At 39.9% G+C, this 16,783-nt stretch overlaps 1 protein-coding gene and 1 long non-coding RNA gene across 4 annotated transcripts in view; one reads left to right on the top strand and one right to left on the bottom strand.

Moving 5' to 3' along the window:
* DNAJC13 (DnaJ heat shock protein family (Hsp40) member C13) overlaps positions 1-1,432 on the bottom strand; it is a 57,754-nt gene extending 56,322 nt beyond the window's left edge. For both annotated transcript variants that reach the window (XR_011139723.1, XM_068935606.1), the window contains exon 1: positions 1,156-1,432. The gene's annotated coding sequence lies outside the window, so the exon portion shown is untranslated. The remainder of the gene's footprint in view (positions 1-1,155) is intronic.
* Positions 1,433-1,531: 99 nt separating this feature from the next.
* The window catches only part of LOC138066349 (uncharacterized), a 30,439-nt gene continuing 15,187 nt past the window's right edge, over positions 1,532-16,783 (top strand). The window contains exons 1-4 of one of the 2 annotated variants that reach the window (XR_011139720.1): positions 1,680-1,835; positions 2,384-2,467; positions 3,285-3,459; positions 4,791-4,919. This is a non-coding gene — a long non-coding RNA (uncharacterized lncRNA). Of the gene's footprint in view, positions 1,643-1,679; positions 1,836-2,383; positions 2,468-3,284; positions 3,460-4,790; positions 4,920-16,783 lie in introns of those variants that run through there. The other variant, XR_011139721.1, reaches the window with a different exon arrangement.

Here is a 16,783-nt window from a genome sequence, read left to right as displayed (position 1 = left end):
ACTTCTTCTCAGACTTGCTACCATAAATTCAATTTGCATGACAGTGCACAAGAGAACAGGGAGGAAAAAAAAAAATTTCAAATTACATTAGCTTTAAAAGCAGCCATAGAGCAGAGGATTTAAGTGCATTAATGGGTATAACGCTAACAAACTTATAAAGTTATCTACCCACATTTCTTCCAGCAGCATGCCCAAACCCCTCCCTCAGCTTGAAAGTGGTCAATTTTTTAAATTATGGGGGGGGGGGGGAAGATCAGGGGCACTAATACAACATCTTCACAGCCCAGACCTTGGCCCCCTGTACAGATGCAGCTATCAAGATGCAAGCTCCACACCACCTGACAGCAGGCCCTTTCCCCAACACTGTCAGCAGGTCACTGCTGACAGAAAGGCATTTAGTATGCCTACTTGCTTCGACTTTCAGGAGACACGTAGGTGAAAAGCAACCAAGGCAGAAATTCAACATCCCTTGGAAAAAAACAAGCACATTGGGGGAAGATGTGTTCCTAAACACCTGAAAGAGGTGTTTAATTCTGCTTACTCTCTTCAGGCTAACTATTATCACTTTTAAGAAGCTGACCTCTCTAAGAACAAGCCTCCACCTAATATCTCCAACTCTTCATAAGTTATTTCCCAAAGCATCCCATGATGGCTGTATTTTGATCTGAGGCCAGGAGGAGAAAAATAAAGCATCCTTTCTTAACGGACACATTTGTACTCATCTGGGAAAGAAGACAGATTCTGCCCCGCAGCTACAAAAGCCGCATGAGGAGCAGGGCACGCTCCGTGAAAACACCCGGCAGAGAGAGGCTAGCGAGAAGCCCGGCCTCTCCTCTGCTCGGAGAGGGAAAGGGGGCTGGGGGCGGTTTGTTTTAACCCCGAGCATCGCACCTTATCCCCCGCCGGAGGAAGGAAGTGGGGGAGGGAAGCTTTGCTGTGAGAGGCATCTACCCCATCACCCTCGCCGCGGCCGCCGCTCTGGTGCCCCCCCCCCAGCCTCAACGGCCAGGCGCGCGCCGCCGCCAACGGTCAGCGCGGCCAGGCGCGCGCGCACCCCCGCCCACCCGTCCCCGCTGCCCAACGGCTCCGCCCGGGGCTGTGGAAGGAGACGGCGGTCACCGCCGCCTCCTCGCTTCCCCCGCCGCTAGGATTTACCTGGCCGAGGAGCCTGCGCTGCCCGGACCTGCCCCCCACCAGCACTGCACGTCCCGCCACTGCCGGCGATAAGGGCGAAGGGCCAGGGAGCGGAGCCCTCAACCCTCAGCCTCCACCCGGCCAGGCGGCAGCCGCGGCGCCTCTCCAGCCCCCCTCAGAGCCTGCCTCTGGAGGCCGCCATCTTAGCTCCGGCAGCGAGACCGCCCTCCCCACGCAGATGCCGTCAGGCCCGGGGCCGTCACGGGACGCAGTCAGCTGATATACGCCCTCCCTCCCCCACCTCCCCGGGCACCGTTGGCCCGCCCGCGAGGCCGCCTCGCCCTCCCGCCCCTTTCCCCTTCCCCTCCCCTCCCCTGCCCTGCCCTTCCCTGCCGGGCCGACGCTGACGCCGGGGCCGGGGTGGGGAGGGAGAGCATGTGCGCATGCGCGAGGCAGCCAGGGCGCAAAGTCCCCCTCCCTTCCCCCGTCACCTCGGGGTGGGGCCAAGGTGCTGCGCGGGAGCCGTTGGGGCTGGGGGAGCCGTTGAGGCCGGGGGGGGGGGGGGGAATGGATGGATGAGGCGAGGTGGAGGTTGTGCCGTGTCGTGGGCGGCTCTGCCTGTATTTTCGCTCTCTCTTGTATTTTAACGACTGTGGGGCGAGTTGGTCATCTCCTCAATGCGGAGCTCCTGGAGTCTTGTGGTTGTATAGCTTTTGTGAGCGGGGCGGGGGGGGGGGGGGCGAGTATTTTCTTAGTCGGAAGGGTGGTGGCTGAGGGCATAGGAATGCTCAGGAGCCAGTGGTGGCGGCAGGCGTCCGCCGTTCGTTGCTTGCTGTTGGGAAGCAATCCCACAGGGTTTTAATCTGCCCTCGCCATTTTGGAGAATTTGCCCCTAGAGGTGTTAAGTGGTCTTCGGGATAGCCCCCACGTTTGCAACGTGGTCGACAAACGGCAGCATTGCCTGTTTTCCATGCCTTCCACAACTCTGTGGTGCATTTTTAAGGCCTGGTACTGATTTCTGGCTCGTCACAAAAGCATATCGCAGATGAGAGTGGTGCCTAGACATCATCAAGCCATGCAAAGCACACTGTACAATCAACAAACCAAGTACACTTTTTAATTATGTATGTTGTTTGTATGACTGTATCCCATATTAGTGAACCACTGATTTATATGGTTGGCTAACCACCCTTGAAAGTTGTTACGGGACTTTATGCTCTGTTTCATCTACTTCCCATCTTCTGTACAGCACAAATAAGATTTCCCAACAATGTTGTAAATTACAGCAATATGACAACTTGAAGTGATCTCCTACAAATGCCTAAAGATTGGGGTAAATATTTTGAAATATGCCTCAAACTAGAACACTCGTTCTTACCATGCCTTTTCTGTGAAATAATGTTCTTAAAATCTGCAAATGAACAGTTGAGGAACATACTATAACTGTTAGGTATTAAAAGTTGTGCTTTTGATATATTAGTCTAAGTATCATGGAGAAAAGATTAAAATCACAAGCTGCATATTGCTATTTTTTAATATCCTTTTCATTGTCGTATAAAGTATTCTTCATGTCTTATATACATAAAGTAGTTAAAAGACTAATAAGTCCTTTTCGTAATTGTAGTCGTCTGAGTCTGAGGCATCAAGGCAGAATAGTGTTAACAGCAAAACAGCATTACACTGGGGAGCTGATAGATTACTCACGGAATTTTTGAAAAATAAATAAGATGTAATGTTTTATTAGGAATTGCAGAACACTGCTTTCAAAGAAAAGTGGTAAGGTTCAGTGGAGTTTCTTTAGCTGAGTGCACAGAAAACTTTTTCGAGTAGTTAGGGGGATTTTTTCCTGCTCTTATACGTTGGCTTGTAGAGTTGGTTTTGTTGTGGGGGGGTTGTATTTTGTCTTAGTACTTTATTTATGTTGTTAGGTAGGTAAAAACATAGTAGGTGAAGAGTCACCTTATTAGATGTTTATTACTAGATACCAAAGAAAAACATTTGCATAATGCAATTGGTGTAACAAAACAAGGAATCAATATTTTTTAGGTAGATTTGGACCAGAAAACATCGAGTATGTTTCAGCATATTTATTCAGCTGAAGCTAATTTTTGTGATTATATGTTTGTTATATGTCTGTTTTTCTTTTAAAGGCCACTTATACTTCTGGATGAACTTTGGTATATGCAGTGATGTTGTCTTTGGTCATAAGGGAGGAAATGAGGCATGATAATGGGAAAGGAGGATACAGATTAAAAGTGAGATAATATGAGAGAAAGGAACTGATGGAGAAGAAACGATTACTCAGAGAAAAAGTGAATGAGAAAGGTATGAGTAGCAGTTGAGAGAAATACTTATGGAAACCACATTGTACAACATGGTAAAATATCTTTCGGGAATTAAATTAGGATTTCATAACCGATTAATTGTAAAGCATCTTCGAAATTATGTATAGACAACAGCATTTTAATTTTCTTGGTCTTTTTTGTGAGGTGTGATACTATTTAATATTTTGAGAGATACTGCTTTTTTTCCTGTTTACCTAAATTTTTGTGGGAAGCCTGAAATAGAGAAATATGGGGTTTTAATCAGTCTCCTCCAATTTTAAAATTTACAATTTAATTTTAAAAAGCAAATAAAAAGAAAGTGAACAAAATCTTCACCCCATTAAAGTCAATGACAGTTTTATTATTAACTCTGACAGGGACAGTGTTTCAGCCGTAGTTTTCCCAGTCACTTAGCAGAGTCAGGAGCCATATTAGAGCTATTCTCCTTATTAAAGAAAGAATAATAAAGCAGGGTTTAGGTGTCTTCTTTTACAATGAAATGTTTAGTTTAGTTGCTTCAATCGACTTCGGAGAAGAGCATCTGCCTTCGTTACTTCTAGATCTTTCATCTAAAGAATTACTGCAAAGGTCGGTCTGACCTTGTCAGTTTAAATGCTGTTATTGCAAGAGTTCAGGCCACCTCCAATCTAGTGAGCAAGGTCTGTCCTTACGATCCAATTATTGAAATCCGGAAGGCATGAAGAGTTCTAGTCCACTACTAAATAATTAACATTCCACCGGACTATTTCTGTGATCAGCACCTAATCTCAAAGACTGTGGCTTAGGATGGCTAAATTCTTCAGGCGCGCTACAGTACTTTCATATAGCGGAGAGCCAACGCTGAGATTCTCTGCAGTAGCAGTAAATATGGTGTTTGTAAATATAACCTATAACAGCAGGGCTCCTATTATTTTTGAAACAGATATATTGTGTTTTACAGCAGTAACAAAGGACTAGTTACTACCCAGCCTACAACAGTGAGCAAAGGACAAAAGAACTCCCTGTCCCAGTACTGTCTATAAAGACGGGGCAGAATTGGATGTCAGCTTTCTGGAGGAAGGAGAGAAGACTCCTCTACCCGTTTTTGTTTTACAAGGAAATAAGTTCACAGCAGAGTTGGGAAGAGCTGGTTCCACCCCCTTACTCATAACCAGTTTACTGTGTAGGAGTGTGCATGATTATCCACTCTGAGACAGGATACTGTTATTCTGTCATACAGTGACAGGACTCTATCCAGGCTTAATATGTATCTAAATGATATACAGCAGCTTTCTATTAATTTTGCTAGGATAATTAATCAGGGAGTATGCTTAATGACTGTATTCTTTTCAGGTCAGCGGCTAACAGTAACAATAATACTTCGATGAACTGTTACATGACTCAATTGACAGAGGACTGCGGGAGGATTTTCAAAGGCACAAAGCAAAGATAAATATACAAGGCCCACTGGAAACCAAGAAAGTAAGATCCCTTTGAAAACCTCTCTTCTAAATCTTGTCCCTTTTGCTCCTAATTTATAGCAGATGCCAAAATGCAAATTGCACAGAGAACTTTCTGGGAATCAGATCTACCATACTTTATCCATCTTTGCTCTATTCTTTGTAATCCAAAGGTGCACAAGGACTATGCCCTCAATGTGCCGGCAGTTCAAAGCTCACATAAATTTCTTGTATATCTGGACATATTTTATGTCTAAAAATAAATGCAGATAACATCGATCTTTTATCTTCTCTGAGAGATTAATTAAAAGGTGACTTTTGGATGCTCCCTTTTAACGTATCTATATTTCTTGATAGACTCATTAAATGATAACTTGTTTGTTTTCTCAGCTAATAGCTTGATAATAACGGCAGCCTAAATGAACTAGGATCGTGATACTGTTATTGAATTTTGCTGAATGGTTAGTAAGGAACGTCTTCAATACACTGATTCGTGCTGAACAGTATTCATATTTATATTCATACAATTAATTTTGGTTGCAGTAAGCTCCTCTCTTCCGATTGGCTAATACTCTCATTTTGGCATCCATATAGATGCAGTAAATATTGCCATCTTAACTTTTGATCGCCTCGCCCACCCATAGCCCTGTATAATCTTTTTGGTGTATCTTCTGAAGATATTCTATAGATTATCTTTTCATTTTTTTACCTCCCAGAAGATGGATTGCAGTCTTAGTTACATGTGGTAAACCTATCAGAACTCCAGTGAAAGTAATAGAACTACTTAATATCCCGGATGTCATCCATAGTACAATGAGTCTTTCCATAGACCTCAAAAGCAATGGACAATGACCAAATAGTTATTAGCAGAATTAAGTTGTTTAATAATGTGCAGTTAGACATTCTTGTGGGTAAACTATTACTTCTACCAGTTGAGCTTAGACAGAACTGATAACACACAACTATGAATAAGTTCCCATTGTAATACTCTGCTTCAAACTTTGATAAGCCTTATTTACTTAGGACTAAATTTTCAGTCTTGGCTGTCTGCCTCAGAACATTAAAGCTAGAAAGTTTGAATTATTTCAAAGAAAAAAGTAAAGGAGACTTACATTGTTTAGCCCATATAAAAAAAAACAACCAAACAACTGTTTCATAGAGAAAGTCTATAACTACCTTCTCTTTTGACTGTAGTGGAGAAAGGCCTGCGTTTACCCAGGCTGTATATATCTGAAAAAATTCTGTTGGTGCATGTTCAGTGGAGACCTTGCTAAAATGTGGCAATGAAATTTTCTAAATATTTGGTTCATCCAGAGGATGCTTCATCTTAGTATTGCAAAAGTGCTGAGGGTAAGTTGCTCTTTCTCTGACGTATCTGTTTTGGGAACCATTTTGTGATAGCAGGGTACTGAACACGTCCCATTCTTTGTCTTCCTGCTGTTGACATGTCACCTATGCGGTAGAACGACCTAATTAAAACGTAGTTAGGCACAGAAGAAGAAGGAGGAGACTGAAGAAGAGGCAAGGGGCTTAGGATAAAATGGAGCATAGGAAAAGAAGACTGAAACTGGGGAGTAGGACATACATACAGAAAATGGGAGTTAGAGGGGGACGCTGTGGTAGGATCAGTTATTGCATGTGGGAATCAATAGACTGGATAAAGATCATGGAACAGCTGAGGAGAATTCAGGGAACTGAAAGATTGGTTTGAACAGACTAGACCTGAGAACTGGGAAGATAGGGAAAGTTGAGAGACTACGACTCAGGAAAATTGGAAAAAATAGACTATGATCAGAAGAAGGGCTTGTGTAGGGACCAGAGGACTTTTTCTCAGGGAGACTGGTACAGATAACCTGCACAAGAAGGAAGGTGACAGGAGAAGACTGTGGAGAGAAACACCAGAACCTGACACAGAGAAAAATGTCAATTGTACAAGTAATTGAGAGGAAAGACTCGGGATGGCTTAGGAAGGAGACAGGCACCGGGCTGAGGAATACAGTGAGGAACAGGAGCTGAGTCTACATGAGGGGCCGAGAATATGGTGCTAGGAAAATGCAGATGTAGAACCAAGAAGAGGAAGAAAAAAGGGCATGGCAGAGCAGCAGCCTGGAAAAGATAGGACAGAAGCAGCAGCACCCGCAATAGTTTGCTAAAATGGAGCCCAGGTTTTCTCCAGGGCAACTCCAGCTGAGAAACCCAATGTCAAAATGTACTTAATATCCCCTCTAGTGGATGGCAGCTTAATTCTGCAGCTAGTAACTGTTAGCTGTCATGTCAGAGATCTGTATTGTAGATCTAGATGTGGTATGTCATAAAATCCAACATCATACTTGTGTGGGTTTTTTAAATAAACCTCCTAGAGATTTACACACCTACTCACATAAACAGCTATGAGATAGTGACGCTGCAAAGCCAAAAGACTTTAAAAGATAGAAAGTACTAGAAAATTAGGATTTTCTTGGAAATAGTTGCATGCTTATGTACAATTTTTCCCATGGATTCTTTGCCTTATTCACTGCACAAGATGAAAGTTCTCATTGAATGAACATGTATCCAATGCTGTGCTCTGTCTGCATGGCCCAGTTTGCTGGCCTAAAGTTTATTTACAGTGTGCTATGCAAACTCTATTATTCGGGCTCTAGATTTATTAATTTCTAATTGGAGATTTCTGTGACATTCTTCAGAAGGCTATCTGAATGCTTCAGGAACATGAATGAATTTATTTTCACAGTGTCCTTGTGCTTCCAATATTTGAATGCTTGAAAGCACAACATTAATGTTTCTTTTTCTGTAGATTCATATATATAATTTCCGAATATCCTAGAAAAAGCTTTAAAAAAGATTTCTCTCTTAGCAAAAGCACACTTCTGAAAAAAAAGCAAAATGGCTATTTGATTCTTTCCCTGTCTCTTTTTATGGAGAATATAGAACCAAAACAGAGGATAGTGCACATTCCAGGCTTATTCAATGTATTGATCTATTAGCTGTCTGTCTTCATGTTCCTGCAGAGAGTACTGTGTGCCCGGCAAGGACTATTCAGAGAGCTATAAAAAGAAACGTGTATGAAAAATGAGGATTTTAACCAAAAATAAAAAGGTTAAAAGTACAGCTGTTTCCTTTCTGCTCTGAAATCATGATCCTAGTCTATATAATATTGAAGAAAGCACTCAGACCTACCAAATCAATACTATATTCTACAGTTTTCCAAATTACTGATTCCAGTTCCCATGCTGCCATATAAGAATTTTTTAAATATTTTAGCCATCTAGCTATCAGCTTGTGAATATATATATATCTCTATCTCTCTCTATATCTATTCAACAAAACCAAGAATCATTGTTTTCTTAATTTGTAGAGGGAAAAAACCGTCATACCTTGTAAAAAGGCTATATTACTCCTGTTACCATAGTGTTTTTTTTCAAATTTACCTAACATTTGTAATATTCATGAAAGTTTCTTCTGTTTCCTCATTTAAAATTTGCTTCCCATTTAAAGGGCTACCATTTTCAGTTTACTGTTTGGCACTAAGTTTGATACGGTGCTTGGGAATTTCCCACAGATTGTATCATCTGGAAAATCTGTTGCAAACATTATTTTGTAATACGCTGTATTATTTTTATAGTCCTAATGGACATCATCCTGCTAGCAAAGAACTAGCCAGCTCCGAGCTGGGTATAGAGTTTGATCTCTGTAATAAAAACCGTAGCAGTCCTTCCAGGGGCAGAAATGAACAGCATTTGTGAAAGAAATTAAAGAAATATGACTGCGTTAACTTTGTCTATTTTGTGTACATGAAAAGTTTGCTTTCTGTAGCACAGTTCGTAGCATCTAGCACCTGCCAAGGCTACCGATTGCTGTGTGAAAATCTGCAGATCTCCTTGTAAAGAGTGATCACAATGTCTTCGCATGGTATTGGGTATTGTGTTTGGAATAGTAACTCTTCCTTCAAACAGTCCCACTGCCTCAGGTTTGTGTTCCGCCTATCTGAACAACGGACATGCACAGATATTTGACCTATCTATCTTGGCTATTTGAAGTTGCGTTAACAGCAGTATGCTGTCTGGAGTTACATATGTGGTACCCAGTAAGATTAATTACCCAACTAGGAGGGCTGCACTGATAAGATTATAATGCTTTTGATACCTTGTTTAAGTTAGTCCAGTTATCTTTGCACAGCAGTGCACTATGCCACATAGACATATCCATAATGACACAATAGTTTGGGGAGGATAGTCTTACCAAACATGGGCAGAAGTGACCTATTAATAATGTAATCAGGAGTAGGAGAGAACAGTGAAAATGAGAGAAGAATAACCTATTGGTGAACTAGCAGATAAGGAGGAGTGGAAATAAAGCCCACAGGAAAAGTTTAACAACCTTTAGGGCTTTTGAAAAATACTTAAACACAAGCTGGTCACCCCAGGGCCTGATGAGTCACTCTGAGGAAGCAGAGGATCATTGCTATAGATACAAGCATGGGAGTGTCTTAATTTTTTGGAAAAACAGGGAGAAGGAAAAGGAAGCAGCGTAACAGTTTTTTACTAAGCGGGATCAAGCAGATTCAGTTGCAAAAGTGAAGAAGAGATAGAGCTAACCTTAAGTGTTACTTAATGCATGTCATTAAAAGCCATAAAAGGTTTGTTTTGAAGAGGAGATATTGAGCCCTTTCATTTACTTTTCATGTAACTAACTCTCTGACTATTTTCCCTGTTAAATATTCTTTGTGAATTTATCCAGGATAAATCAGTGTTCGAGGATTTGGGGTTAGCATTGTAAACTGAATGGAATATGCTTCTGTCGGGAAGAATCAAAATTAGCAAGCACAAAATAAGAGTCAGTCTGGGCACCCGCTTCTTGAATCTGAATGATAATCATAACCAAAATAATCTAGCTTCAAATGGCAGTCTATGGTTTTGTTTTTCTCCAATTTCATACTTCATTAAATTTCCAAGTATACTTGAGTTTATATACACTTATGTGTAATATTCCTTCATAATTACACAACAGGCTCAGGAGAGTGGCATAGATACGGTAAGAATTTGCACTTCAAGTAAATATGCAGCATCAGTATTACTAGGAACAGGAAGAATATTCTAATTAAAAATTATGAGTTATTTACAGTAATAATCAGACTATATTGTAACAATAGAAGGTGAGTTGAGCAGTAGACAACAGTAATGCTAAACTCTTGCACAACAAACTGTGAACATAGAAAAGTTAAGTCGTTTCTCTCTCTCCTGTTATTGAATGACTTCTACAGTGTAAGAATGCCCAGCACAGTGAGTCATAAAAAGAACATCAGTGAGCATAATTTCCAGGCTCTTTCTCTCTTTCTATAATAAGCAGAAGCAGGGCTTTTAAGAAGCAGGTTTCTGTTTTCTTTTAGGTTGGTAGAGCAGAAATTTTTTCTTAGGTCTTCAGAGTTTCACCTTCGTTTTCTTCATGCTGTTTCTGCTTCCAGTTTCCTCATTATGAGGAAACCATTTCCTTACCAATCTCTCAGTATTGTAGAGGTACGAGCACTTCAGCTTTCGGAAGCGTCGCGTCTGATGACAAAAGAGTGTTTTCATCTTTAATATCTGTAGAATTGTTGGTGATCAGATGACTGGGATATTTGCCCAAATTTATGGAAATAGCGATATATGAATCTGAGAAAGCACAAGAAGCCGGGCAGAAATGCACACAGTAAATTAACACCATTTCTATCATCTATTTCAGGCAGTATATTATCTATATTATCTTCCCACTCTTTTTGCTTTGCTTTGACACAGATCGTGACCATCAAACGGTGTGTAAGGTATATGCTGTTGTTTTTAAGCATAACCATATGGATACTTATGTAATCTTATTTACTGCTATATTGTAATGATACTATTAATGCTTAAGTTTTTGGCTAAATTTCCCTGAAACTTCTGCTGTCTCATTTTTAATGTAAAGCAGAGAGGTTGATAAGAAACTTGAATATATGCCTATTTATATTAAATATTCTGGTAAAAACATTAAACTGTTAATATTTTATACTAATAAAATATATTTGGATTATATGGGTAAATTAGTTTTTTGATAAGTTACTTAAGAGACAGTTGGAATTAGCTAGTATATTGGCTTAGTTTGTTGGCCAGCAACTAAATGCTACCCGGGTGAGAGGTGTTTAAAATGCTTGAACTTTGTCTTCACCCAGGTGATGTTCCTGCTTCCAGTATGCACGAAAAGAAATAGCGTTCTCTATAATGCAAGCACAAGATTGTTTTGTTTCTGCTTGTGGTCCAACTTGCATTTGGACAATTCATTGTTTGTTATTTCTCTTCCACTGTTAGAGGGTCAAGAGCAAAATTCATGAATGTATAAACTAATCACATAATTGCTCAAGCTTGTTGTTGATACCTTCCCCTACACTCTTCAAAACGACAGTTTTGTTACCCAGAAAGGTTCTGAGCATGTTCAAACTGAGTATTTTCTGAAGAGATAATTATTTCCAGAATACCAGATATGCTGATTTAATTATTTTCAATGTGAATCTTATAATCTGAAGCCGCCTGACCCTTACAAGAAAACTTTTATAGATGCACGTACAATTGAAGTCACAGAAACGTACAGAATATACTCTACACATATCCTGAAATATCCTGAAATATCCTGAAACTAAATTGTTAGTTCATTGCGTTTGAATAAACTAAGAGTTTTGATAATCATGAAGAAAAAATGAATTTACTTCCTGCTCTTTTCTTATATAAAAATGACTAGCTGTTATGGGCTTAGATACAAGTTATTTTTCTCTATGACCAGCCCTTAGAGATCTGGTGCACTCTTTTTTTTTTTTTTTTTTTTTCCCCCAAAGAACATAGGAACACTAATATAGGGTATTACAGAAGCACAGAGTGATAACTCAGCACTTCACAGGTGAAAGGCAAACTCTTCAGTTCAATTCAACCACTAAATGATAGTGCAGTGTGGACTTTGCTGACTAAAAGCACAACTAAAAAACCTGAAGCTGGATTTGGCAATGTTCCAGTTGCCTGCTAACTGAAGGTACTTAGTAAGCATTGCTCTGTGCTTCAAAAGCTAACACAAAGTTAGCAATCAGTTTCTGAACGTTAACTTCAGCTGCCCAAGAAATGCCTCTTTTTTCTTACTGTTAAAAGCAATATAAATTTGCTGCAGTACTTAGCTTGCTTTTAGTATTTCACAATTTTCAGTAGTTATGCTAACATGAGGTCTTTAAGGGAATCTTGGAAGTGAGAATTTCCTTGTCATGAGACAATTCTGTAGGTTTATCTACTTCTATAGGTTTAACTACTACAGGTTTATCCCTTAATAACTTATTTTTCTGGAATTTTTTATATGCTAGATTTTCCACAAATTAGAGAAGTAGAAAATGTCAAGCTTGCTAGTCCTGAAAAGTCTCTTAGAGCAAACATGTCCTTCATCAACTTCTGATGGAAAGCTTGCATATGTGACAATAATATTTGACTTCAGATGACAAAATGTTGAAAAACCCCAGATGAAATCCCCAGTGTCACATTAACTGGCCAGATATGATGGGATGGATTCATGGTTATAATCAGAAGAAGGGAGAAAATGCTAGTGGAAAATCTGTGGTCAACCTGGAAATTTAATATAACAAAGCTAAGCCTATAATTAACAGCTAGACTGTGATCAAAGACATTTCTCATCATGTTCTTCCATTTATGGTTCTGTGCATTAGCTGGCTACACGAATTAAGCACTCTGATTTGAGATACTTTCCTTTGCTACTGTCATCAATAATTCTGCGCAAGACGAACTTGAAAACCTTTAAGTTGTTGATTAAAATGCTCCTGACAATGGCTTTCAGTCACACTGAGGTCATTAAACAGTTAGCTACATTCCGTGCTACTGATTTCAAGCCAGTGCTTTGGGACTAGTACTTTACATACTTATCTGACAATGTTACAAGCTTTAAAAAAAAAAACACCTATGGTATGCATATAGCTTGTAAGAGAAAGTAACCAAAGAAATCACACACTACTTTAGCAGAGTAGGAGATACCACAAAAATAGCACATAGCACCAAAGGGATACTGATCTACAAAGCACAATATAATTATTCCTTCCCTCTGTATAGCACAGATTAAGATGGACTAACAGAAGATCAGAAAAACTTAATCATCTCATGAAGTCTAGCTATTGAACATGACTGAAGAGAGTTTTCATTTGTGAAAAAAAAAATTGATTAAGCCCTCAACCAAGGATGAGGTGAAGTCTTTTATTTTCTGAGAGATGGAAAGATCCAATTATTTGCTACGAACCTGCCTGTAGCATATAACCTTCCTGCATATATGATCTAGAGGAAAATAGTTAATAATCTGTTTTCTTCCACTTAGAAAAGAAGCTAGCTCTGGAAAGGCGAAATTGGTCTTGAAACATACAAGAGGAATTTGATTCCAAATTCTGAGTTATGGAAGTGGGCTATGTCGCATTTAAAACAAGTTTTCTTACGAACTAGGTGGAAAGCTGCACGCACAGAGCTTGTATAGTCAGTAGATGGCAGACTCCTCCCAGTAATCAGTAGGAAACTGTGACTCAAGCCTTTCTTGATGCCCACGAGGCTGTAGATGAAGGAGATGGTAGAAAGATTTACTAGTTTCCAAACCTTTGTGTATGGGTAGTTGTTACAGAACTGGGGAGACTCTCTACTTTCACATAGCATGCCGGGTACTGTGGTAAGGATCTGCCAGGAGGAGACGCTGCTCCCAGATACCCTGCATTATCAGCTGCTAACATAACTGTGGCAGCTTACCCTGCCCTGCAGCAGCTGGGTGACCCTGATCTTATTTTGTAGGATTTGCTCTTGTTGACAGTAAGCTAGCGCCCTGATGGCTTTGACACCTCTGGAGAACAGTATGCCTGTAGTTTACCAAGTACTCTGAAGTCTCTCTTGACCGTAGATAAACCTCAAAGATGTTTTAAACCAAAATAGGGTTTAACAAATAGATGATGGTATCTGAAGATGTGTGCAGATAAACCAAGACCTCCACTCCTCTTTACATACATGTGATACCAATGTTGTGTCTATTCTCCTAGCAGCAGACTATCCCATTAAAATAGCTTTTATACAGTACCTGAAGCTGGAATCCAGTCCTTTGACCAAGCTTTTTCTTATGCTTGCCCTTCCCTAAACAATGTGAACTTGGGACAAATCTTCTCCTTTTCTCTACTCAGCAGAGTTTCTGTCAAGCTTAAATTCACCTTGAGGGATTTCCACCATTCCCTGCTACTAGTAATTGATTTAATTACAGAAATATCTTGTCCCTTAGCTTCAGTCGCATGTGTTTCATTGTAACAGAAGCTTGTGATGTTCCCCTAGCACGTTTAAGCTTTCATCCTGTTATTTTGCTGATTGGCAAAGGCCCCACCTAGTATATACTCAGCTGTTTCCCCACAACTGGGCAACTTGGGTTATCCACCTAGGACTAGGCTCCTGTATCACTGTGGGACACTGTCCAAGGACTGTTGAAAACCACACAACTGACTGGTTAGTGAACACATGAGGGAGCTGCCTATCCACTTTGCAAAAATAGATGGGATGTGACTGATGGAATGGTGTGGTTAGCATTCATCAGGTTATCCAGAGCTAGTTTTACCACCAGACAGGGCAAAAGAACCTTTTACCTATAAACATAGATTTTCAATAATCGAAAAAGCATTATGGAACATTATAAAATTACAAAATAATCAAACATTATGAAGATTCTATTATATTTATATTATACTATTATTAAAATTATTCCTTTGTAACTGCTTCTGTATTGAAGATGGCGTCTGGGACTGACCCTTTAGGCTTATCATAGCCATTATATTCTGTTAATGGTTACTGGAGCATCACACTCAGAAACTTAGTTCTTTTCTTTTTGCTTTCCTTCTCAGTCTACTTAACATTTCTACTGTGTGCTTCAGTTAGGCTACAGTTATGCTGTAGTCTTTAAGATGCTTTCTCCTGCTTTTATCTTCCTTAAAACACTATGGAATAACTTTACAAATTGTGCATCACAGAAGATACGGAGTGTCCAAGTTCATTTCAGGATTTGTAATTTTAGCTTGGTATTAGTATTGCTTAGCATGTAAATAAAAGATTGGCCAGATGTGCACAGTTCTCCTTCTCCCTCCCTCATACATACTTTTTCTGACTTAGGAGAAATCCTGAGGCATCTTGTCACAGTAGCATTTACCAGGGCTCAATGTGTGAGTAAGCTTACAGTGGAAAACAAGAACTCCTCCGTGGAGAGCGGAAGGAAATACCTCCAGGACCATTCCAGTCATTTCCTGACAGAAGAGCTGATTTTCAAAAACCTCAAATTTTGTTGTTAAGAACCTCCAAAAATCATACTATTATATGATTGTTCCTGTAGTGTTTCCAGTTCTGTGGGAGTTTCCTTGGAGCCAGAAAAAGTCTAAAAACTTTCTATCTCAGCAATGCAGTACTTCTAAAGTTTATCATTATTATTTCAGGATATTTGGTCTCTGCCTTGAACAGTTAAGACCCATCATCATTGAGAGCCCTATGTCAGTCTTTGTATTTTATTTGATAACAAATATGCTTAAAACTGTTAAATATGTTTCAAACTACATCTTAAAACTGTTTGCAGAAAGACATGTCATTACAAAATGACACACTCAGGAAGAGTTAGAGTGCTTTGGCACTCCCTAAAGTGGCAGTTACTTCATTCCAGTATAGAAGAAAGTTTGCTTAGAGCCCTTAATCTGCTTTTGATAATATATGCTATGTTTATGAGAATCTCCTGGCATTTTGTTCAGACATACTTGTCTGAAGCATCTAGTAAATAATTATTAAGTAATTGTACTACTCGCTGTATACTTGCCTGCAATTCTGCAGAAAATGGAATTTCTCTTAAGGATGAAGTGAGACAGTCATTAATGACAACAGCATTTCATGATGGAGAATGTGAATTCCTTGCAGAGAACTGGTTTTCAAAGCATAATATAACATCAACCGGACCAAAAAAGACAGCTGCAATTCAGGTAGTGGATTTTTTACAGTATTGGTATTCCTAAATGTGTGCTCAGAAAAGGGGGAGATATACATTGACAGAGACTATGCTTTGGTGCACACACTGAGGTTCAGTGTAGTGGTTAGAATGAAGAGTTGAGGGGATTACAAGACCTATTCTGTTCCCATGTGTGACCCAATTAGTTTCAATGGTTAAAACAGGCCAGGGTAAGCCAGAGCAACTCATATTACTCAGTGCAGTTTAATATATTTGTTGTCCTTCACCTCCATCCTATCAGTGGTTCAGAGATGAAAGCAAATAGCCGTGCGAGAGAAGACAGTTTAATAACTGTTCTGGAGATTGGCCACCCTCTACACAGTGCAGCTTAATCTAGCTTCTCTTTGCCAATCCCATCCTTCCAAACAGTGAAGTGAAAATTAGGCTTTCATTTGGCAGAAAGAGATTTTCCTGTGCTTATTTAAAGGGTCTTAACTTAGAAACCAAGGTGTTTATAGATCCGAATCTTCCGTTACCAAGAAAAGAGGAGTCCTCCTCTTTGCTTGCTGTGCACAAATAGATTGATCAGCTGTCTCCCACAATGATATTACAGAGGCTACACAAGATTCTCATGAAGGGCTGCTTCTGTCAGTAACACACAGTCTCATTTTTCTACTGGTGTAACACGCTCTGTTTGAATGGCTCCTTTCACTCTTTTCTTCTGCCCTGGAGGAGGTGGCCTTTATAGTGCATTTGTATTAATTTCACAAGTGAAGAAATTGTGGAACAAAAAATAGTAATGTATTAATCACATCCCTTTTCATCTTAAGTGCATGTGGTTCAAAACTTCTGAACAAAAAGTAGGCTTCAGATCTGCTTCAGCTCTTGCTGCTTCCTGAGGAG

The sequence above is a fragment of the Struthio camelus genome, chromosome 2, assembly GCF_040807025.1.
Source record: "Struthio camelus isolate bStrCam1 chromosome 2, bStrCam1.hap1, whole genome shotgun sequence".
Taxonomy (NCBI): domain Eukaryota; kingdom Metazoa; phylum Chordata; class Aves; order Struthioniformes; family Struthionidae; genus Struthio; species Struthio camelus.
The sequence above is the reverse complement of the archived record's forward strand: the minus strand, read 5'-3'. Positions and strand labels throughout refer to the sequence as shown.